The sequence below is a fragment of the Siphateles boraxobius genome, unplaced genomic scaffold (genome assembly GCF_051911475.1).
Source record: "Siphateles boraxobius isolate OS27281-9 unplaced genomic scaffold, OSU_SipBor_1 3, whole genome shotgun sequence".
NCBI classification, from domain to species: Eukaryota; Metazoa; Chordata; class Actinopteri; order Cypriniformes; family Leuciscidae; genus Siphateles; species Siphateles boraxobius.
Window position 1 is genome coordinate 2,254,590 of NW_027508919.1, and position 23,300 is coordinate 2,277,889.

Here is a 23,300-nt window from a genome sequence, read left to right on the forward strand (position 1 = left end):
CGCCAAATGCACCCTTCGTTTCCCCGTGAAAGGAAGGATACATACATGGATCCTTCTCGGTCTATCCTCCCCGATCCTACCCCATAAGTCAAGCCGGTGACGACAGCACTTTTATTTAAAAAAATGACGGATGATTGTTCTTGTCGCCTAGCAACTGTGACAGCTACCGATGAAGAGCGGGAGTAACATTTGAACTGCACTTTTTTATATTCAACTGGGTTTTATATTCCCGTAGTAGCCTACGGAGCCCAGAAAGTCTCCTGTTGGGGAAAAAATCAATCCGTGGCCACGGTTGTGCAATCCTTCCCCTCAGTTTATAAACTGTAGCCTACTCACAAATTCTTAAACTGTTCCCTCGGTTTAACAAATCGTGCCCACGATGATTCAACCAGTCCACCTGTTTATGAGGGATGCTTTGCATTGTGTTTAAACTTTTTTTTTTTAAATGGATAATTTCTTCAATTTTCTAAAACTCAATTTTTTGGGAGAAAAAAGCTCAGTATAATAGAATAAGCAAAAAAAGACTTCACATATAAAATATAAATATAACACAAACACAAGGTTAGGTTTTATTATATAAAAATAAAACATTCATAAATTATTTTATGATTAACATATTAGCCTACTGTCTTAAGTGAACTCATTTATAGTTATAATTATAAACACAAATAATAATAATACTAATTATCATTATTATTAGACCTATACATTTAGGCTACATATTTAGAAGCCGCTTTTATCAAAAAAAGGAACAAAGCAATTCGGCAAATGTCAGTCATAATACAGGTTAGACAATAATAATACAGGGCTAAGATTATCATTTTTTATAAACAAGATTTTGAGCATATCCAAGTGTTTGTGTGGAGTGTGGAGGCGCGCGGGCGCGGACACTTGCATTTTTCTATCAACAGTGGAAACAACTTAAAATAGGCTACTCTATCATTTCTGGTCATACAGAAAATAATAATACATCATTCGCAACTACTTGTATTTGTGCAAAAACAAACGGACGCAAAAGTACATGGACCCAACCTAACTTTTTCTACAAATAGCCTACATTATTTGAAATAATTAATAGGTCCGTGTACTTTTGCGTCCATTCGTTTTTCTTTTTTTAACCCGAAATTGAAAAACGAAAAAATGAAGGGTTGTTAGGCTATTTTTAAAACGCAAGTTGAGCACCAAAATTTGAATTTGAACTGTACACACCAAATGCTGCGCAAAAAAAATAAAAAAAATATTGACGTATTTTCAGATTTTTGTTTAATGACTTTTTTCCCCTTTATTAAATATTTGAAATATTCACAAATTGATAGGGGAAAAAATGACGATATTACTGGTTTTCTAAGGCCAAATTAGAACCTGGAAATTAGATTCGAATTTCTTCGTTTTAAACAGAGCCATATAGAGAGAGGGTTGCGACAACGGAAGTTCTAAATGCTTGGTTGTCACGTGATTCGCATAGACCTCAGATAGTTCCAGGAAGTGCTTCTGCGCCAATTCAAATCGATGGAGTTAGAGAGCAGAACTGTGATTTTTGGTAGTTTGTAGTCAATAAATGCGTTGGTTTTCAATATGTATATAATACATTGACATTTGGATGTAGTATGTGTATGTAGTTACAGCAATATTGTTTTTAAAAGATAAAAATCTGCTAATATTTAATGTTTATTGTGGTCAACCAGAGTTGCCTGCCTTTGTTAACATATTTTCTGGCTAACTTTACCTTGGTTAAAGACCGTTTTGCAGTTGTTTGGAAGTATTTTTGTGTTCTTAAACTTGTATGTTATTTAAGGGTTATCACGTAATGTTCACTATGGTTTCACAAGGACAGGAGACTTGCAGGAAACAGGTGATTTTCTTAAAAAGCCATTGCAAACAAGTAAAATGTAAAATTGCATTCATCTTAATGTTTACAATGCTTATGCACTTATTACTATATAAATTAATACATAATAATTTTATAGTCCTGTTATCTTAAACCCCCCAAAATGTCAGGTTGTGCAACTGTCCGCACAAATGAACAGACTAAAATACTAATTTAAATGGTGTTTTAAGAATAAAAAAATAAAAATGAAATTCTATGGCATCATTTTAACCGTTCAACAAACAACTTGTAAACAAACATAAACAAATTGTATACATTTCAGTAGATTTATAGCTGTTGAGATAATTGAAAACCTTTTGTCAAGCAATTTGCATGTCAGAATGGCACAACTGCAAACATGGCTCTCTTATTATAGTAATTACAGTATGCGTGATAAAGCATTGTCCAGAGGAGCCATCTCTATTAAATACTGGTAAAAACTGCTTTCAAGTATGAGTAGGTTGGTATACTTTTAGGTGAATTTAAACACTTAGAAATGTTCACAACTGAAACTTGTTTAAATACATTGTTCATGACACAAAAATACACATTACATCAGTTTTGAAAAGATTAAAAAAAACATTAATTTGTTTATTTCTCAATGACCTATATATATATATATATATATATATACTCACACTTGTGCACTGATTTAGCACAAAGGGATTTATATATGTCTAATAAACTGCACGTCAAGCATGTTGTCTGTCCTTTCCTCTATGTTGTTCTTGTACTGTCCGACACAGAGAGCAGAAATATGCTCAAGTCAGGAGCAATCTAAATACAACTAAACATTTTGTGCTAATCATACTTGGGTGTATCTGCACTTTTTCACAAAGACCAACACTGGGAAGTTTAATGTTTATTAAAAATAAGGAGCAAGTAAAGTCTTGCAAAATCCAAGGATCTGAGACTGAAGGTGAGGGTAGGCTACAGCGTCAGTGCAGGAGTCTTCAGGGCACATTTAATATGGAATGAAACCGATATTCTCATTTTATCAATTACAACTATCACACTCCCCAATGTTATATTTAACCCCTGTTTAGAAGTCTTTCCCTCTTATTACACAACAAAGGATAAACATGCATTAATAGAACGGGTTTAACCATTAATAGGCTGTTCGTGGTTTGTTATGCGGTATTAACTTTATCCAAGCCACGGATTGTTTTGTTTTTTCCCACAGATGGAGGTTTTTTTCCCTCCATGATACGGGGTTTAAATATATATTTATATTCATTATTTATATTGTCCATTTATGCTACATAATAAAAAGAATACACTAGCCAACAAAATCGCATCAAGGTAAGATATAAGTGAACATTTGAACCATATGCCCATTATTTATGTTTTCTTTTCTTTTCATTACACTATTTACGTAAATTAACACCCAATACTTGAACAGTTTAAAGTGTAATCTTGCAATTCAGGAAGCAGCTTCTGAATTGGGGTGCAGAAAACCTCTGGCCATGATCCGGCTATTAAAGCCGAAAATACATGACTGAAACATCCTCACCATGTCCTCCAGTAAAATATAAACAAAATAATGTTTATTCAATTATATAAAATGGTTTATCAGGATGGCAGCCTTAGGCTACTCTCGCACCGTTGCTTGGCGCAAGGAGCGGTAATCGGGAACACCTGGATGCGCAATTCGGGAATCATACGAAGGCTACATGCGGAGCGTCCTTCAAAGGCTGGGTAGGCTGGGTCCTTCGAAGGCTGGGTAGGCTGGGTCCTTCGAAGGAAGCGTCCTACGGAGGATGCAGCCTTCACATTGGGACACAGCTTTTTATATAGATCAGTGGTTGTGCGCACTTGGTACTGGAGTGTCGCGGGTTTTTGGAGTTAGTGATCTGGGCCCGTATTCTTTAGTGATGGGCAGATCGAGGCTTCGTGAAGCAATGAAACAGTTGAACCAAATGGTCCATATTGTTTCGAGGCTTCGAATCAATCCGACACCCCTCTCAACGGTGACACCTAGTGGTCACTTGCAGGTGTTGATCTGAAACAACCTTGACGAGCCATGAAAATTTGTTGTTTTTTTGTTATTGTACTTTTCTAATATGTGAATCTTGTAACCTATAGGCTCCTCCCTTTGCATAATGTTATTTTGGTCCTGCAAAATGAATATTAATAAAATAAATTAAGCCACAATGTCTCACTTTTTTACATATTTTTATTAAAAAATTTAAAATTTTCTGCTGTGGAAGGACTTAGCCTACTTGTTTTTTTACAGATAATTTCTCCAGCCTTTGAAAAAATCCTCTCACAAGGGACACTTATTGCTGGCATGCAAAGATATTTTTTAGCTAGGACATAAAAATGAGGAAAGATTACTGCTCTCTCTTTCCAGTAAGTTAGTGGATCATGAGTTCTGGGCAAATACGCATCGTTGATGTATTTTTTCACTTCCACTGCAGCATCAGCTGTAGCATTGTGTATCATCTGGGTTTGATGGATACGAGTAAAAAAAAGTTCCCATAAAATGTCCTGTGTTACTACTGGTGTTGATGTTGATGTTGATGGTGATGGTGATGATGTTGATGGTGATGGATACATCTATGCATACCTTGCTTAGATGGCCCAGCAGTGTCAGTAGCAGGCCTAGGTACAGGGGGAATGCCATCCTCTGCACTCTGCAAAATGGCAGGATGAGTGCTCCTCAAATGGCGCATCATGGATGATGTATTGTTGCAGTAGGCGAGCTGCCGATCACAATACACACATCTCACTTTATTTGGGGTTTCTAAATGGAAATGCTCCCACACCACAGATGTACGGCATCTCTTCTGGGGAGCCTCCATTTTATCCATCTATCCAAATCTATCTAGATATGTATCTCTAATCTATCTATGTAATTAGATATATGTATCTACAAACTATCTATGTATTTAGATATATATATATAATATGTGTCTATAATCTATGTATTTAGATATGTATCTATAATCTATGTATCAATAATCTAGCTATGTATGTATCTATAATCTATGTATCAATAACCTAGGTATTTAGATGTATCTATAAATGTATCTATGATCTATGTATTTATATATGTAGGCTATCTTTAATCTATCTATCTATCTATCTATCTATCTATCTATCTATCTATCTATCTATCTATCTATCTATCTATCTATCTATCTATCTATCTATCTATCTATCTATCTATCTATCTATATCTATTAATCTAGCTGTCTATATATATTTATATCTATGTATCTATTAATGTGTCACTATATGTATACTCTGTGTCTCTAGCCTATCAGTCAATGTGTTGTGTAAAATTAAATGTAAGCCTAAATATAACTAAACAAATCGCACTATAAATGTCACTATATCACCAAAAATCCGCTATCTGAAAAACAAAATCCTCTCACAAAAACCCACGAGGTCAATATGCGTTGATTTCACTTTTATACAGATGTGCGATTGTGTGGTCTGTTTCCGACCGTGTCAATCAAACGCTGATTCGGCGAATCACACCCATAGACAGTATAAGAAGTGGACAGAGCCATCTCATTGGAACTCAGTTGAGACAGTTGAAGGCCATTTTTAGCGATTTTTGAGCACTTCCGTTCCTGACGCGCAGTCTCAAACCGACTCAAACTAAGCTTGATGACGTGAGCAACCTGTCTGACAGACGTAAATCTTCTAGCAGCAGTACGTGAAAATTGACAACGTTAATAACTTCATATGTATTCACTTACCTCATATCGAATTATTTCCAATTCCCCAAAAACGTTGTTGAAATATTTTGTCCCGTTGCTTCTTATGGACTCATTATCTATGGGCTTCTCCCTTGACGGGACGTCCCCCCGATTGGCTGCGAGCTTCTCCTCCTGTCTATACGGTAATGTCTCTATTGTGCGACATAAACTCGCGTGGTTATGACGCAATCGTTAGCCTGTTTTTAACAAAAACGGCTTCTACTGGGCCATAACGTAAGATACAAAGTAATGGAGCCTTTTATACATTGTCGTGTTTATTTAGAAAAAAATAATGGACAAATGAAGTCTTTGGACGCCTAAGATGTAAAGTTATTCGCTGTCAAAGTGACGCCAAAATGAATGGGAGTCAATGGAATGCTAACAGCAGGTGAAGTTCTGCTACAATGGCGGCTCCCGCGAGGCTTCAACTTCCGGCTGATGGATTACCCCCTTGATCACACCTGATGAAACATTTAGTGAAACACTTCGAGGCTTCGTTTGGCCATAGTCACGTGACATGGGTGTTTTGAATCACGCTTCGAATCAGTGTTTCGAAACATCTGCGCTTCGGGATCTCGCAAAGCTTCGGAACGACTGTTTCGCGTCAGCCATCCCTAGTATTCATAAAGAATCTTAATGCAAAGAGTAGCTCCTAGTGACAAAATTCTAAGAAAGTTCTTAGAAATGTGGCCGTTTACTCTTAAAATTAAAGAAAAAATCCTAGTAAAGAAAAAAGTAATTCAGAAAGCATCTTAACCCTTAAAAGAGGTCTTAAGGTCAAAATTTTTAGGAGCATGGACGAGGACTTTTAAGAGGCTTAAGAGTTTTTTTTAGCAGAGGAGAAAATGGCAGAAAGACGAAGTGGGAGAAGAAATGTGTTGCAGACAATAGATGACAGTGAGTTAAAAAGACACTATAGATTAGATCGTGCAGGGATCATGTTTGTGACCGATTTTATTAGAGACACAATAACATCTCCGACACAGCGCAGGAAAGGCGTAGTGCCAGAAATTAAATCACTACTGTACATTAAGATATTTGGCAGCTGGGAAAATGTATCAATGCAGCAGTGATGATTTGGGTCTGTCACAACCTTCTGTAGGCAGAGTGATCACAAACAATTACAGCACTTTCAGAACCTCTTATTTTGTCGCAGTTCATTTTGTTTCGACTGGACATTCCCACCTTGCAGGCTCAAAAGAATACATTTATGAATATAGCAGGCTTCCGCACAAGCAGGGGAAATGAACCATAAATAATTTATTATTAACCGCTATAAGCTCCCACTTCTGCTTCTGTGTTGTGACACCGGGCCTTAATTTCCTTTAAGGATGGCCTTGTGTTCATCCACTAACTGGGCTCACAGTAAACACTGTTCCTCTGTCCAGTTGAGCTTTCTTGTCCTTCTTGTTTTTTTATTCCATGTTTGCTACATTAAAACCAACATTCAAACCGCCACTTAAATAGACAGTGGAATAATTTTTATCATTCTAATCCAATCAAATACCTTATAGGAAATTAACAGTATGGTAAATAAAAAAAAAGGATTTATTTACACATATAATGTGTGTGTGTGTGTGTGTGTGTGTATGAGAATGGTCAAATAGGAAAAATTACGCATGTAATTTCAAAGTGAAGGCTTAGAATAGACCCTATACTTAAAATCACTCTTTTTTTCCTTCTTGGACAACCAACCAATCACAGTCTTCAAAAGATTGTGTCATACATAGCAACGGGGTCAGCCTCGCCTCCTCACTAAGATAAAAGTTTTTGTCTTTTCCTTACTCAGAGTTGCTCTCAGATCGGTCCCGAATCGCTCTTAAGCTAAGACTCCTACGTAAAAGATTTTAAGCTAAATTAAGAGTTTTCTGAGAGGATTCTTAGAATCTTTATGAATACGGGCCCTGATGTGTGGTATAATAAAGTGGACAAGAGTTCAAACTGCTATGTTTATTATTTATTCAAACTGCTACCCTTACACCTAGAAGGTTAAGTTCCCCTGCTATTTTCTCCAACTTAAACCGATACCGTGACTATGCGCAGTTGCGCACGACTTGTCTATGCACTCGCGAGGTGTCTAGATTATGCGCATGACTTAAATGCTGGCAGACACAGCAGCAGTTATTGGCAGGTATATTGATCATGAAATCAGAATTTTCTTGTCTTGAATTATTCATTCATTCATTTACTTGTTTAAGTCATCTAAAAAAAAAAAATGTAAACTTGATTGGGGGGCCCAGATCCGTCGCTATGGGCGGGCCATAGGGGGCCGGGCCCGCCCCAAAAAATGCTTGTGCCCCCCCCACTTGAGGCACAGATAATTTTAATATTATCATAGTTGCTAATTTTGTGTTGCATTCTTTATCATTAAAACGTTAAACATATAAAGAAACAATGGTGTGATTTTATTTGATTGATGGGAATCTACACTGCAACAGCAGCCTATCAAGGCCTTACTAAAAATAACGTTAGGCTACGTAGGCTACGTGACGTAAAACTAAGCCGCTCAACAGTTACCGCGCATTTTTGAAAGCTGTTTCAAAACGAGGTTTCCCCGGCATACTCGCTTCAGTTCCTTCCGAGTGGAAGAATACTTCGATGAGGAGGTTCTGCTCGGAGAAACGCTTCCTCCCGCTGTACTGATAGGAGGGACTGGAGAGAGGACAGCGCTGGCTCCACTCAAAGTACCGGTAGATTCGACGTCTCTGTGCGAGTGTATGTGCGTGCGTGTGTATGTCTCATGGCAATGCATATCCCTCTGTTGACTGCTTTAAAATGCAATCTTTGAGAGATGCTTCTGGTGTTACATCTAATATGTTGTATAGTCAAGTGTTTTATGGATATTCATAACATTGCTTCTATGCAATGTGATGTAGGCTATAGGCGACCTGGTCATATTGCGGTTGGTTATATGTTTAAAAGTGATGATCACGGGCTGCGCGACTAGAGTTGATTATTATAAATATACGTAGGCTGTAGGCTAATAATAATTGTGCCCCCCCATGCATTTCACATGCCCCCCTTAAGACTGAGGTCTGGCGACGGGTCTGGGGGGGCCCCCTGGTAAGTTCGCTTATGCCTCGGGCCGGCCCTGTGTTTAATCAACATTTATTTACGAGATCTTATCATGGTTTATGTATTTCTTTTAATGATATTATTTCGGTCTTATTGCCAGGGAAGCTGGATTGCTTTGCTGTTTATTGATATTTTTAAAATTATATTTTATCAGTAGGAAATCGCGCTGAAGAAGTCTCATTCCGAACACATCGCGATATTTGGCATGAGTTCACGTGTGCCGGATGTTGGTAAGTAGTCGTAAATACGCGCTCCTAATAATGTTTGATAGGCCTATAGGCAAATGATTTTCTGTTTGTCGATATTAATCAGATTAGATCATGTTCAGTCACTGCATTATATCTGTCATCTCCACAGAGGCTTTGCGTTTCATTGCTTTCTAATTCAAAACAGGGTGATTAAACACTGTCTGTCACGTGACGTTATAGGCCTAGAACTTCAATCAGTTAATCATATTCATGTCAGGTTTAAAGTAGTACAACATTTTTTTAACATTTTTATTCGTTTAGCTGACGCTTTTATCCAAAGCGACTTACAATTGCTATGTATGTCAGAGGTCGCACGCCTCTGGAGCAATTAGGGGTTAAGTGTCTTGCTCAGGGACACATTGGTGTCTCACAGTGGATTCGAACCCGGGTCTCTCACACCAAAGGCACGTGTCTTATCCACTGCGCCATCACCCCCCAAGTGTTACAATTAGTACATAATAGTACATACAATTTGTAGTAGAAGCACAGTAAAAACAACACTTACCATGCTTTTACCATAGTAACATTAGTTTTACTGTGATACTTATTGTTTAATGCACAGTAACCACAACACTTACCATGCTTTTACTACAGAAACCGTAGTTTTACTGTGATAGGTGTGGTAAAAGGACAGTAACCACACAACTTACCATGCTTTAAACCTCAGTAACATTAGTTTTACTGTGATTGGTGTAGTTAAGGACAGTAATCACAAAACTTACCATGCTGTCACCTCAGTATTGGTAGTTTTAAAGGTTGACATCAGCCTGCCCAGGGACTACAGGTGAAAATTAGCACAAGTGCTATAACCTGGTAAAATGCATCTCTCCTCTTAAGGTTAATGTATATTTTGCATTGTCCCTGTTTAAAAATAAATAAAGGAAAAAAAAAAGAAAAAAAAAAGTGATATTTGTTGTAAATGCATATTAACCACAACACTTAGCATGCTTTTAATGCTTAAAGGTGCAATGTGTAAAATTTCTGTGGATATATTGACAGAAATGCAATATAAAATCCATAACTATGTGTTTAGTGGTGTATAAAGACCTTACTTAATGAACCGTAAAGTTTGTATTACCTTAGAATGAGTCGTTTATATCTACATAGGCGCGGGAATCCCCTTCTATGAAGGTAGCCATGGTGTGACGCCATATTTCTACCGTAGCCGACAGCGGACAAACATCGTTACAGAGCGTGTTTCGTATCTAACCGGAATAGTAAGCAGCAGAAAAAGACGTGGCAGAATTTCTGGAGAATGATGGACCACAGTTATTGTTCAGGAAAAGATTCGAAATCGGGTAAATCTGCTTCACAGAGGAGAAAGTATGATGAAGCAAGAAAAATAAGGCAGAATCGTAGACAAAAATCGCGGATCAACATCGGTGTGGCTTTTCCCAGATGGAAGGGTCTTATGAGGGAAAAGGGCTTTCAAAGCGACGCCGAGGTTGCCTGTTTTCTGCTGGACAGGTAAGATATTCAAACTTTAACATTCAAAATTAAAACTGTTCTTTGATAATGTTAGCAATACCTAGACATATCTAGCCATAGACACCAAGTGTCAGTTTTGTAAAATATGTAACTTAGATTGTTTCATGTAACTTAGTTCTTCTCCCTCGCTGTATTATGGGTTTGCGTTTGCTATGTGGGAAGAAATTTGCTGGTTACGTTCGTGAGACAATTAGCTGATATTAAGGACCTTGATCCTTACCTGACTATGGATTTGTAAACATTATCTATGATTTCGGTTTATAATGGACTGTTGTATAGAAACAGTGACAATGTTACACACTCTTGGCTTACGTTTGCTATGTTGTCTGTCGGTGATCATACTTGCACTAGATGTCATATTTTTTGGGATGTTCAGTTTATTAGGCCCGATGAGCAAACCATAACAAGATGTTACACATTGTGAATTACAAAACAGTAATGTATTACAGTCGTATACGACTGTGTCATGTAGCACTTCATTTATTGATGCTGTTGTTTTTTCTCCAGGTACGACACAGGTCCTGCAACATCAACTCCCTTGAAGATAAAACCTTTTCAAGTCCCAGCTCCAGCATTGTCTAGTATAGGTGCTTCCAGTGGAATAGACAGGTAAAACATGCATTATGATGTATTAATTTTGTCCTAATATCTTTGATTATAAACATGATCATTATGATTATTGTGTAATTTGAATTTATATTTGGTTTATATCTAGTGTTGAATGTGCATATGTGGGATATACACAACTTTCTTTGGTAATTCTTTACAGAGATGAGCATCTTGATGTCATTGTAGAAGCCACTGAAATTCAGGGCCTTGAACAAAAATATAATAAAATATTTGATAACTATATTGTACCCTATTACATGTCAATGAATGATATTTGCTGTATAATATAGTCTGTAACTGTGTGATGGCACTGTATTCAACAGGACCATTACTCCAACCAGCATCTGATGTGGAAGGATCCCCAAAGGAGATCACCTTGCATGTGTCCTTGTCAAGCAGGATCACGATGGAAAGAACTTCAATTCAACGACAAAGTCATAGCTTTCAACTATTTTCATCTTATTCTGCTAAGTACACTGTTAACAGCGCATATTATTTTCAGTAGGTAGCCCAAATTAAAGTTTTCAATTTTGAAAAGTAATGATAAGTAAGGCTACAGATGTACCATATTATGTAAATATAAAAAAATAAAATTGATTTTGATAATTTGAAGGCAAAGTTTAAAATTGTCATACTTTTATAAAAACATGTTCAAATGTATATAATGGAAAATAAAACACCATGTTCTTCTATTTCTTAACTTTTATTTTTTCAATAACATAGAACTGCAGTTGAACAACTATAACAAAATATATAACTATAAAACATAGATTAAAATTAAATAAAGATGGGAACAAAAGTAATAAATATATATAGGAAACTAATAAATCAAATATTAAATATGTACATTTGTTTGATGCCTTGATGATGCTGAGGCAGATTTGTGAGTACTTGTGTAAACTGTATGAACATGCCAGAGGGCCTGGAAGGAAATTCATAGTCCAGGAATAAAACCAGCGTAGTGTCCTTGAGGATCAGGGAACTTGTCCCTGATCCTCCAAACACAACAACTGGGAATGACAAGTTGGTTTCCCTGGCCTAAAGCTCCATGTTGCCAATAGATGAAGTGTCTATAGGCTCCACAGGGGTACTCTCTGTTGTCATCCTAAGGCTCCCTGATGTTGCCTAATGCCGTAATGTCCTCCCGGTACTGTCTGTGAATGCGAATAAAGCCTTCTTCAAGGCAGTACTGGGAGAAGTGGGGCATTAGGCTCACACAGTTTGCTTTATGCTGGCCACAGCATTTCCTCTCCTGGTCCGTAGGCATTTCCCGACAGTTACCACAAGTACACCAAGGTACTTCTGGGACTCCAGCAGAAGGTGGAGCACCGTGTCTGCGCTGATGCATTATCAAGGCATCAAAGACCAGGCCTGGCTGTCTCTCAAACAGAAGGGTGGAGAGCTCTCTGTGTTCTTCGAGGGTCATCTCCTGTAGAAGTCTCTGAAGAAAAGGGAAAAATAATCAATATGCAATATTCTCTATTTATATACTCTGGTTACTATGCCTCAATAATGTTGTTTTTAATATTGTATCCACTCAAAATGAACTATAGCAGTACTCATTATTACTGTTAGTATTTGATGCTCTAGCACTATTTATCATTACACTTCTGCTGATGTTGTAAGTTATGTCAACGTCATTAACTTTATTTAGAATTATATTTTAAAATTTGTTTATTGTATTGTATCTCCTACTTACCTACTTTATATAGTGATTTCTTTTCCTTAGTATCTTGACATGCAAGCTTAGCAAATGTGCCCCAGAGTATCCCCTAGGTTATCAATACATAATTTCTGATTCTGATAAAATATGTACATATTTTAAATATCAAATATGTTGACAATATGGTACCATATTGGGGTTTGCAGTCTGGCCAGTATTTGCTAAACTTGTGTAATATGGCTTCATATAATCATTGTTGCCCAGTAAATGACAGGTTACACTATGAAAACATTCAACTACTAACTAAAGTTACAGTACCAGGGGTACATGTGAACAGAGCTACTATGTAAATAACGTTATCACTGTGTGCTTGGATGTCATAAAGTGCAGACAGGTCAGAATATAATAACGTTACAATAACTTTATAAATACAAACCTCGGTAACAGCTCTCCGGTTCTTTGGAGGGCTAACACTCTTTCTTCATCCTCTATTGAGCCATCGATCCGGGTAGGTCCTCCTCTGCCTCTCCTTTCCCTGACTGCACCTCCAACGAGGAGGGTCCGACTGCGGCATGGGCGTTCCAGACGAGCCACAGAAACTCCCCAATGGGCATTCCTGTAGCGTTTAATAAACCAATCAGAAAGAGTTTTGCACTGCCTTCTGGGAAAGGCGTAATTTCCGCTTTTTGGCTTCCGCTTTTTTAGTCCTAGATAAAAGTCTTTACGAGTCTATGGTAGTAGCTATGGCAAAGAGTTAGCGTAGGTCTATTTGTTTCTTGAGAAGTTATGTCTGTAAGTATAATTTATTTGTACAGTTTGAGCAATTCCAGCGTCATGTTAGAATGTGGTCGAAACGAAAGCAAGCATGTTAGTTAACGATGTCATGGCAGCTAGCCAGAACGGAGTTAGATTGTTTGGTTTTATATACAATCTATGATTGCTTAGCCTTACGTAAGTTAAATACTGACAAATCTAACTTAGTCATCGTGTTTTTGTGGCAACGTTAAAAACATGTCAGCAATGCACATTGTTTCTTTCCATCTAAATGTCATTCAAAGTAAAGAAGTAAAAAACATTATGCATCCGTGTTGCTTGTTTGTTGAACACGTTAGACAACGCATCAAGTTCAAGCAGCAGCAAGATGGTATAAGAATACATTTGAGTTTGGTTAATGTTCTCCATATGTCTTCCTTCCACTGTAGTTACACTCTTCAGTCCTGTCCAGCGGTCAGAAGCCGCAATACCAAAGATGCCCAGACCCAGGCTGCACACTGCTCCACTGCCCTTTCTGTCCTCAGTACAAAGGGGACTATGCGAGGGTGGAAACCCACATGCAGAGCCATCTAAAGACGGTGGTGCATCATGGAGGTATGTTTTAGATAGATAGTTAAGCCTTTGTTGTCTCCAGAGTGGAGAAATTCATCTTTGGGAAGTGAGAGGCTGGCACAGGTACACTTAAAATCATGTTTAAAAAAAAAAAAACACACACCCACACATAGACATGCATACATGGAGAGATTCCCCTCCCCATTACAAGTACATATCATATAAAATAGCCCCATGATAAGTATTCAATTAACGCACAGTTCACAATCTGTATCACAATCACAATCTTCTATTGCACACTGCCTCATTACCTCATGTATTGCACACAGCCTACATGTATTGCATCCTACCCTATATCATGGCCTTCCTTAAAGTATTGTCCCATCAGTATATTAAATAAATAAATGAATGCAGACACTCATAAACACACACACAGACCACATACCCCTCCACCAATTACGCATCATAAGATTCTCCCCATCTGTGTTATGCACAATACACAAATCTGCATCACTTAATCAGAAGATCATAAAGTTATAAAAAGTGTTTGACCTATGTTGCACACTGATATTGTACACAGCCTGTCGCATATATTGCACTATGCCCTGTATCATGGCCTTCTATGAAATCTTCTATTGATTTGTTATAAAATTACAAAAATAATGTTATTAGTGAAGTTACTGATGGTCAGCTGTCTTTGCCATATTTGCCAAGCCATTGTTTCATGTTACGTGGGCCAACTATTTGATTTTTTTTTTTGTCCAGAATTTATAATGTACAGATGCAATTTGGGCTGCAGAAAGGACAGTCACTACCACTGCTGTGGTTGTGGCCTCACATTTCCGAGGAGGAATAATTTATTGAGACACCTCAGCACCTGCCAATCACAGAATTCACAGGGGGCAAACCAGAGGCCAGAGCACCAGCCCCAGGCTCACCCTGTGCTGGATGAAGTGACACCAACATCAACAACGACAACAGTTGGCAGATCTTCTCAAGTGAGACGGGTGCAGTGCACAAAATGTGCAGTTGTGTTGAACAAAAAAAATCTTAAACAACACATGAGGAGACGACACCCGATTTTCAAAGAAGATATAAGAGTCGATCGCCATTTAGCGTGCGAATGTCTGGACACTGATATGGGAATATATGCTGTTTTAAAGTCATTTAACAGTAACAGTGGGCCCATTCACGTCCAGAAAAAAACCTCTGGCACGAACCACCAAATTAGGTGCGCATTGGACGACTGTATCAGAAACACAGAGGTAATGCACAGGAGTGGTTTCGTTACATATGACTGTGCCCACATTCAGTCATTGAAGTACTGTCCACCACCCCTCACTTCTAAGATCCAGCTTGAGGAAGATGTCCTCAGAGAAATTGTGAGCAGCAAGTGGTTCAGTGAAGAGAAAAAAAAAATATGTCTCCAGAAACAAGCAGCAGCACGTGAGGAAGGCATCCCTTTCAGTATTGAGGTTCAAGTTGGAAGCTCTTCCACAAGGAAATTTGTGTCTGTTTATGAGCCACACCTCTCCTACTGCAACCAGTTTGGCAGAATGATGGTAATGTTTGACTTAGTCAAAAACACATGGCACTGTCATTGTGCTACAGGAAAACAGGCTTGTATTCACAAGTGCATTGCCAAGTGGGACCTATTCCAAACAATGAAGGAGCATTTTGAAAATACAAATGATGAGGCTGAAGAAGAAGAAGAAAAAGAAGAAGAGCCTGAAACTGAACCCTGTTTTCTTGAATACAGGTACCCTCCTCAAAAAGAAAACTTAAAAAGAGTAGTTAAATACATACACAGGAAAAAAAAGCTTCCTGCGGACTTGCCCTCAGAGTTTTGTGGTTTGGCGAGTGAGGCTGAACTTCCAATGCATCTGATCCCAAAGGAACAACTTTGTCCAGAATGTACCAATGTTCCTCTCAGTAAACCCTTCATCATAACCAAATCAGCTAAAATAATCTCACTGAAGGGAGTCGTTGAGGGTAAGTGTCATGTAAAATTAACATTGAGTTGTATTTATTTATTGTTCCAAGTTTTAGGTGACACTACTGTAATGATTTCTTCATGTAATACAGGTGTGACAACTTATTCCAAAAAATGCAATTCATGTGGCATGATAATTCGCTATCAAGAATGGAAGGATGGTGTACACAATTTCGATGACAGAGTCATTCTTACTCTCCATTTTTGTATTTACCTTCGAAACTGCCTTCAGGTAATTGTACAGTTTTCAAGATGTGAAATTGGATATTGCATACATGTGCATTTCATATAATTTGTTATTGAAAATCTCTTATTCCAGACACACACAGCTCTAGGTCGAGCTATTGAAACATGTGAGCTGACCTCAGGACAAAAATATCCCAACAAAAACACTCTGATACATGGGTACCTTCATTTTGAAGCGTTAACAGATCATAATTATGATTTTGCCTGTGTTCGCTGTGGACATCACCCACCTATTGTTGTCATGGATCTTCACAAGAACTGTGTTTTTAGCATGGCAGGTACTGTCCAGGTTTTATTCTAGAAAATGCCGACCCCCATTTATTGTCAACTATATTAATATTTCTTATAACTTGTAGTCAGTGAACTAGAGAATCCACCTGATGGTTTTGATGGAAAGGTGGACATTGGTGACTTCTGGGACTCTGTATGTCTGGAGAGAATCGCAAGGGCTTTTGTTCCAAGTAAGTGGCTTTAATCTTAAATAATTGCCATGTTACCCACTGAAATACAATTCTCCACTTCACTTCCTGTCTATCTATTGCCCTTACAAACCCTAAGTACAGACTGTTTTCTTTCAGGTGACAGGCAAAATCCTTTCCAAGTTCAACCCACATACAACCACTGGGCCCCTTGGATTGGCTCTCATACTCGCAAGTCGAATATGGTGCTCAATACAGAGCATGAGAAGGTCCACATGTCCATGCAGCCAAATGAATGCAGGGAGATGGACATAACAGAGGACCGGTTACTGGACGAAATATCCAATTTAAAGGTGAGCTTATCTGCATTTCCTGAACATGATCTGAACCTTAAACTCATACTATACTGACTTTGCACACATTCACTCTTTAGCACTTATGAACACATCCAAACACATTGCACCACACACACACACACCTGAAAAAAAAAATATATATATATATATTTTACATCTCCCTCCCTATTTCATGGACCTGTCTTACATATCTCCATGCATAATATTCCTCTACCCTCACTATCCTATATCCCCTGGCATTATAAGTAAGACCTCTCACACCCTCCCCCCTCACACACACCAGCACACTGCTTCACCTCTCCAGTCACCAATTCACCAGTAACCTCAACCCCCTCCAGCATACACAGAGCAAACTATGCATGTGACATAAACGTTTTGTGTCTCTTTTTTTTATTCTGTTCAAACAATACAGCAGTTGGCAATTACACCTTATTTTTTTTAATACATTACAGGTCCATGCCATCCGCAAACTCTGTAAGGAGTGCTCAAAATGGAATTAATCTTGCGTCTAAGAGAAGAGATGGCAACTAGAAGCAAGTACGATAAAGTCTTTCAGAAGGTTTGGGGTGCATCTGGTAAGTTAAAATAACTGGCTCAACACAAGTGTTTATCACAACAGTGTTAATCTTTTGGACTGTCTACTGGTAATGTAGTTGGACATCATTGAGGTCTTTCTTTCTACCACAGGTGGTTGGGCTGTTGTTATGTGCCCCTGTGGACAAGTTGTTTCTTTAAAATGCAACATTAGGGCAGAAAGTCCGCGAGACTTCACAGACTTGTTGCTCTCGTGGAAACATATGCCAAATATAAGCATCTACGATTTTGCCCGAGGGCTTGCAGTACATGCTAACCTGAGAGAACCTGAGGTGGTCCCTTTCAGCCCTCATGAGGGTCGACTGCTGGACCCCAGCCCTGAAAACCTGCAGTGGGCATCCAAAGGTGGCACAGTCAGTTTACCCTGGCTCAAAACCAAGAAAACTTTCCCGGACCCGAATGGCCATCCTTTGACTGGGTCGGAAGAACACTATTGTCTTTATGACACCTTCCACGAGAGAAACACGAAAGACCCAAGAGATATCCTTCTGAGGTTAGGGCTGGTACCAGAGCTTGCCGGAAGAATAAACAGCCAAGTAGCTGAACAGCTCTTCTCCATCATGAAGAAAAATAATTACTTCATGAATATGCTCTCTCCTTCTGCACATGTCTTCACGATGCGAAATATCATTCATCACTACAATCAACGGAAAAACAAGACAGTCATGGAGGAATTAAGGAAGCTTGTGAGCCCTGACATTCCACTGACTCTCAATGAGTATGGACAGGCAGAATTCTGTCTCTTGCCCTCTTCTCAGACAAGAGAATGTGATCTTCTCCCAGACACGCATGTTGTCATGGACACTTTACAGACAACAGAATTAGACCCAAATTTCCCACCACAATGTCAGCGTAAGAGACATTTTCAAGCTGTTTTCACTAGTGATTGTATACAATACAGTATATATGTTTCCAATAATACATTCTATTTTTTCTCTCTCTTCAGCTGTTCACCCCACTAATCTTGACTCCACAGTTGCAAATTGGAAACAAACACTACATGCAAGACTCTCTCAAGCAGTAAGTTGTAATAGTAGTATTTCTCAATCAGCGTCTTCAATCATGCATGCATGTATATCATTTTATGCACATTTCCCCATAGCTAGACTATGTGTTGGACATTAATGCCGACCCACATGAGCCAATTGTCCTAGCCAACTCCCCGATCCTCAAAAGGTCAGACTTTTGGACACTTGGCCTAGAAAGAGATATAGAAGCAACGGTAAGTAAAAACTTAGTGTCTATTCTTTGATCTGTATGTGGACTTGCAGTATGAATAATCTTATTTCTTTCTTTTTAGATAGCAAATTATTGTTTCAACATTATCACAAACATTGCAAATGCACATGTAAGTAAGTGGTTTATTCATTTTACGAAACGACCTTGCCCTCTGATTTTGTGTTTTTAACCGTTGAATTTTATGTAGTGTAGGCAAAGTCTGTTTCTATGATTAAAAAAAAAATTTTTTTATTAAAGGGCATAGCAACCATTGCTGTGGATGCCTATGTGGTAGTGACGTGGCTTCCTCCATTATCAGCTTGCCCTGCTGATTCCATGATTGTGAGTAGTGATGTAAAATAATTTGTATCTACCTTGTCCTATCTACCTATTTGTATTTACCTCATATCCTTCAAATTCCTCTCTGAAAAGTTTTTGTTTCCTCCAGTGTGACTTTGCATCCAAGGATGTTGTGCTTCTCCCGGCCTGGCAGCCAGGACACTGGACTTTGTGTGTGAGTAATCTCACCTTGGCATATTGTTCTTTGAAATCATACTATTTTTATACAACCATCATCCTTACTTTGTTGCCATGTACTGCATCAATTTGTTTCAGGAATGTTTAATTCTAATATGAAATGGGCACAAAATCCAGAAAATGCTAATTTAATATATTTAAAAGCCTATTTCTTTCATCAGTTGCCTTGCCTAGGGTAACTCAAGTGCTCAGTCATAAAACATCTATGATATGGGGGTGATAAGCTCAGGAGGTAGATTATGGCTGAGTGAGAAACATCAGCTGTAAAGAGCTTTATGGTTGTAATTGGGTCCTTAACCAACCCATGTCTTGCTATTCCATGAAATTAAACTTTTAACAGGTTCTCAAACCAAGACAGAGGACTATGCACTTTTTTGACTCCAGGGATCCTAGTGGCTTTGGAGATGGCTGCTACCTAGATGTCTTCAGGTTTTTCCTAGAAATCTGATTGCTGGTTCTTTATGTTCATGGAAAACTCGGAGGGTCTTGAAGCATTGTTCTTTCCTATGTCTAAACCTTTAAGAGAATAGTTATGTAGTTTTTTTTTTGATTAAAATGAAGACAGTTGATCATTTTTTCCCTGGAAACATCAGAGTCTTTACTTTTTAGAAATATTATGTGGGCTTTCAAAACACTGCTTCAAGAACAGAGTGTTTTTTTAATGGAAGTATAGTAGTTCTGTTTTAGACTAACTTCCTTTTTTTTTCAGATAAATTGTTTTCACTGTTCACACGTTCCATATGTTCCTAAGTCTCTATTAGGAAATGCTGTTACTCCTAGGCCAGTTACTAGTATGGGTATAGTGTAGACCTTATTCATTACACTTATAAGCTGTGCTCTCAAGGTGGGTATGTGTAGTCAAGGCAGAGTTTTGGCAATTCCTTATTAGGGCTCAGTGTTCCATTTGAAAGAGGTGAATTGCAACTAATATTTCTTCAAAATTATTTTCAGTAACCTCGCACATATGGTGTCCAGTGAAGAGTGGAACATCCTTTTCTTGTCAGACTATGAGGTAAAACATTGGCATGTGTGGATGGAGCTCTAATCCATTACAATTAGTATAGCAGCATAGACAATCATGTGTTGCTACTTGCTGACCGTAGTTGCTGTTAAAAAAATACCTATTAAAAAACCTATTAAAGCATATTGTGGTAGAAAGAAAGAAACAAACAAACAAACGGGCTTAAATGCAATTTGATTTGGAGAGTGAATGCAAATATGTACGGATCATCATCATTTACCATGCTCTGTTATGATTTTTCTAGGGTGCATCTCATCAGCATCTCAGCAATAATTGTGGGGTGTTCATGCTGATGGTGAGTTGTAGCCTAATGTTTTCTGTAACGTCTTTTATTGACTTCTTCTGAATTAGTAACTTTTTTTTTTATCTTAATTTCAGTATGCTATGTATGCTACCCTCCAAAAACCATTTGACTTCAGTGAGGTGGGTTTTTTATCTTAAAATCTTAATCCGATGTATAATATTAAATATTATATGTTCAGTCATTTACTCGTCCTATTTGGAAGTTGCTGACCACAATATGTATTGCTGACCACAATTCTTTTCAGGTGGACATGACAACTATCAGAAGGTGGTGGTGTGCGCAAGTGTTGCAGACATTTACTGTTGAAAGGTATCACATTGTATCCTTAGTTTGTGATTGACCTACATTTGAGGATGTAGGCCAATATGCTAAACTCTCTCCATCTCTCAGCAACACTGAAGGACCAGTGGTCACACCTGCTGCAACGGAAAGGGACCAGAAACAGGACCAGCCATACCTCCCTCCAGAGATTTTGCAGAAGATCATTGGGATTACCCTTAGAATGGACATGACCATGCTGGAATCATTTAATAGGGTGTCTAAATTGTTTCGAGATCTTTCGAGGCCTTTTCATCCAATGATCAGCATTAATGATAGCGTGGCTGAGGATCTTGAAATTGAAAGTAATCTGGTGCATATTAGCATTGGCAAAATCTACAAGGTGGCAGGCCGTGGCAGTGGCCTTGTGCTACGACTAGCACATTTGTTTTCTTCCAAAAAAAATTGGATGAAGGCATGCTTGGTGCTTAGACACACAGGCTATGGAAGGTACTTGGTACAGGATGTACAGTTTGCAAAGTAGGTCCCATTGCCTTTCAGACATCTTAAGCATGCATGACACACACACGCATGCATCACACACACACACACACACGCATGCATGACACACACGCGCGTGCACATGCATGAAACACACACGCGCGTGCACATGCATGAAACACACACGTGCAGGCATGATACACTCTTGCGCACACACGCAACACACACACACACACACACACGCATGCATGCAACACACACATGCAACACGCATGCAACACACGCATGCAACACACACACACACACACACACACGCATGTCACACACACACACACACTGTTCGAACTATACCGTGTCCTTTGGGGGAGCCCACTTGATTAGTTTGTATCACACACACACGCAACACACACCCATGCAACACACACACACATGCATGCAACACGCACACACACACTTTACCGTTCAAACTATACCGTGTCCTTTGGGGAGCCCACTTGATTAGTTTGTATAGTTAGTTGATATAACTTGAGTTTGTATTTATAAGTTGTTATTTTATTTTTTTACTGTATTTTATTTTGTATTTTATACTGCATGACAATAAAGTTTTAAGTTTGCTACGTAAAATAAATTGTCTGTGTCTTTACTGAAAATATCCATATTCAGCCAAGTATTAGTGTGTGTAAATAAGGGAACCCTTGTGAACTATGCTGTCTGATTGTAAATAAATGCTGCTTGTATCTTAAGTATACAGTGGTAACACTGTTGTAATATTTGTTATGAATGCAGTTTTTTTCGTATCCAAATTATTGCACTTACAGCAGTACTACAACTGTGTTGAGGTGCAGTAGGCTATTCTGCAGTAATTACTGTACTGTATGAAATACTGTGTTGATACTGCAGTACAATTTATTTTATTTTTTATCATAAGGGGCATGTAAGCTATTTGACAAGTAGAACAATGCACTGCACAACCCAACATTTTCAACTGCTACTGCGACGTTCGGTAGCTGGCTTTACGTTCAAACTTAAGTTCCTGCTTTCCTATGTTTGGTTCAATGCTAACGTCAATGCTAACCCAACCCTTATTTTGACATAATATAGACCGGATGTTGACAGTTCCTTGTAGGAGAAGAAGAAAAGGGGGGTTTTCCCGTTTACGGATAAAACGCCCATTTATGTTCCGAAAAGTGGGGGTGTTCCCGTTTACGGATAAAACGCCCATTTTTGTTCCGCAGACCGATGATATTCCCTCCAACACCTCTGCCTCTCCGCCTTCTTCCTCTTCCTCTCCCTCTACCTTTCCCTCTCCCTCTTCCAGTTACCTCTGGTACGTATTCAGGTTGTCCCTGACTCTGAAACCGTGTATAAGCAATGCTGTCCGAGTGATGCCTTGGAAATCGTTACGTTAACTATTTCCCCTTACGTAGCTGCTTTGATGCTCTTATCCATAGCTCTTATCTTGTACTAACTAGCATGGAAACAAGCTAACTTATGGTAAAGTCAGTGAATAAAACACTAACACAATGATGAACAATTACAAATAACAATCGCAATAACATGTGGTTTTACTGAATAATTAAGTAAATACAATTTAATATAAAATATAATATAAAAAAACATCATTGCTTGACTTGCTACTCTCTGCTGACTCGACGACGACATACTTTATCCTCTTTGACTTTATCCTACGTTGGCCACCGTAGCTTCGAAATCGTGTTTGCGAATGGAGGGAGAGGCCGTGAGTGACTAGCTGTTTGCAATTCCTAAAAACTACACACTGCACCTTTAAAGAGGAATACTGAGAACATTTCAGACAGAAGGACGAACAGTAGGCCTACATGTTTACACAGTTTCAGCGACACTGAAT

At 38.5% G+C, this 23,300-nt stretch overlaps 1 protein-coding gene, 1 long non-coding RNA gene and 1 pseudogene across 2 annotated transcripts in view; 2 read left to right on the top strand and 1 right to left on the bottom strand.

Annotated features, from left to right (window-relative positions):
- Nucleotides 1-23,300, bottom strand: part of LOC143756716 (uncharacterized) — a 71,689-nt gene that overhangs the window by 26,312 nt on the left and 22,077 nt on the right. The gene's annotated exons all lie outside the window — the stretch shown is intronic.
- On the top strand, nt 10,312-18,874 carry LOC143756651 (uncharacterized; annotated as a pseudogene).
- Nucleotides 20,749-22,061, top strand: LOC143757073 (uncharacterized). The gene is made up of 3 exons (XR_013210384.1): nt 20,749-20,793; nt 20,919-20,983; nt 21,065-22,061. It is a non-coding gene; the product is annotated as an uncharacterized LOC143757073 (long non-coding RNA).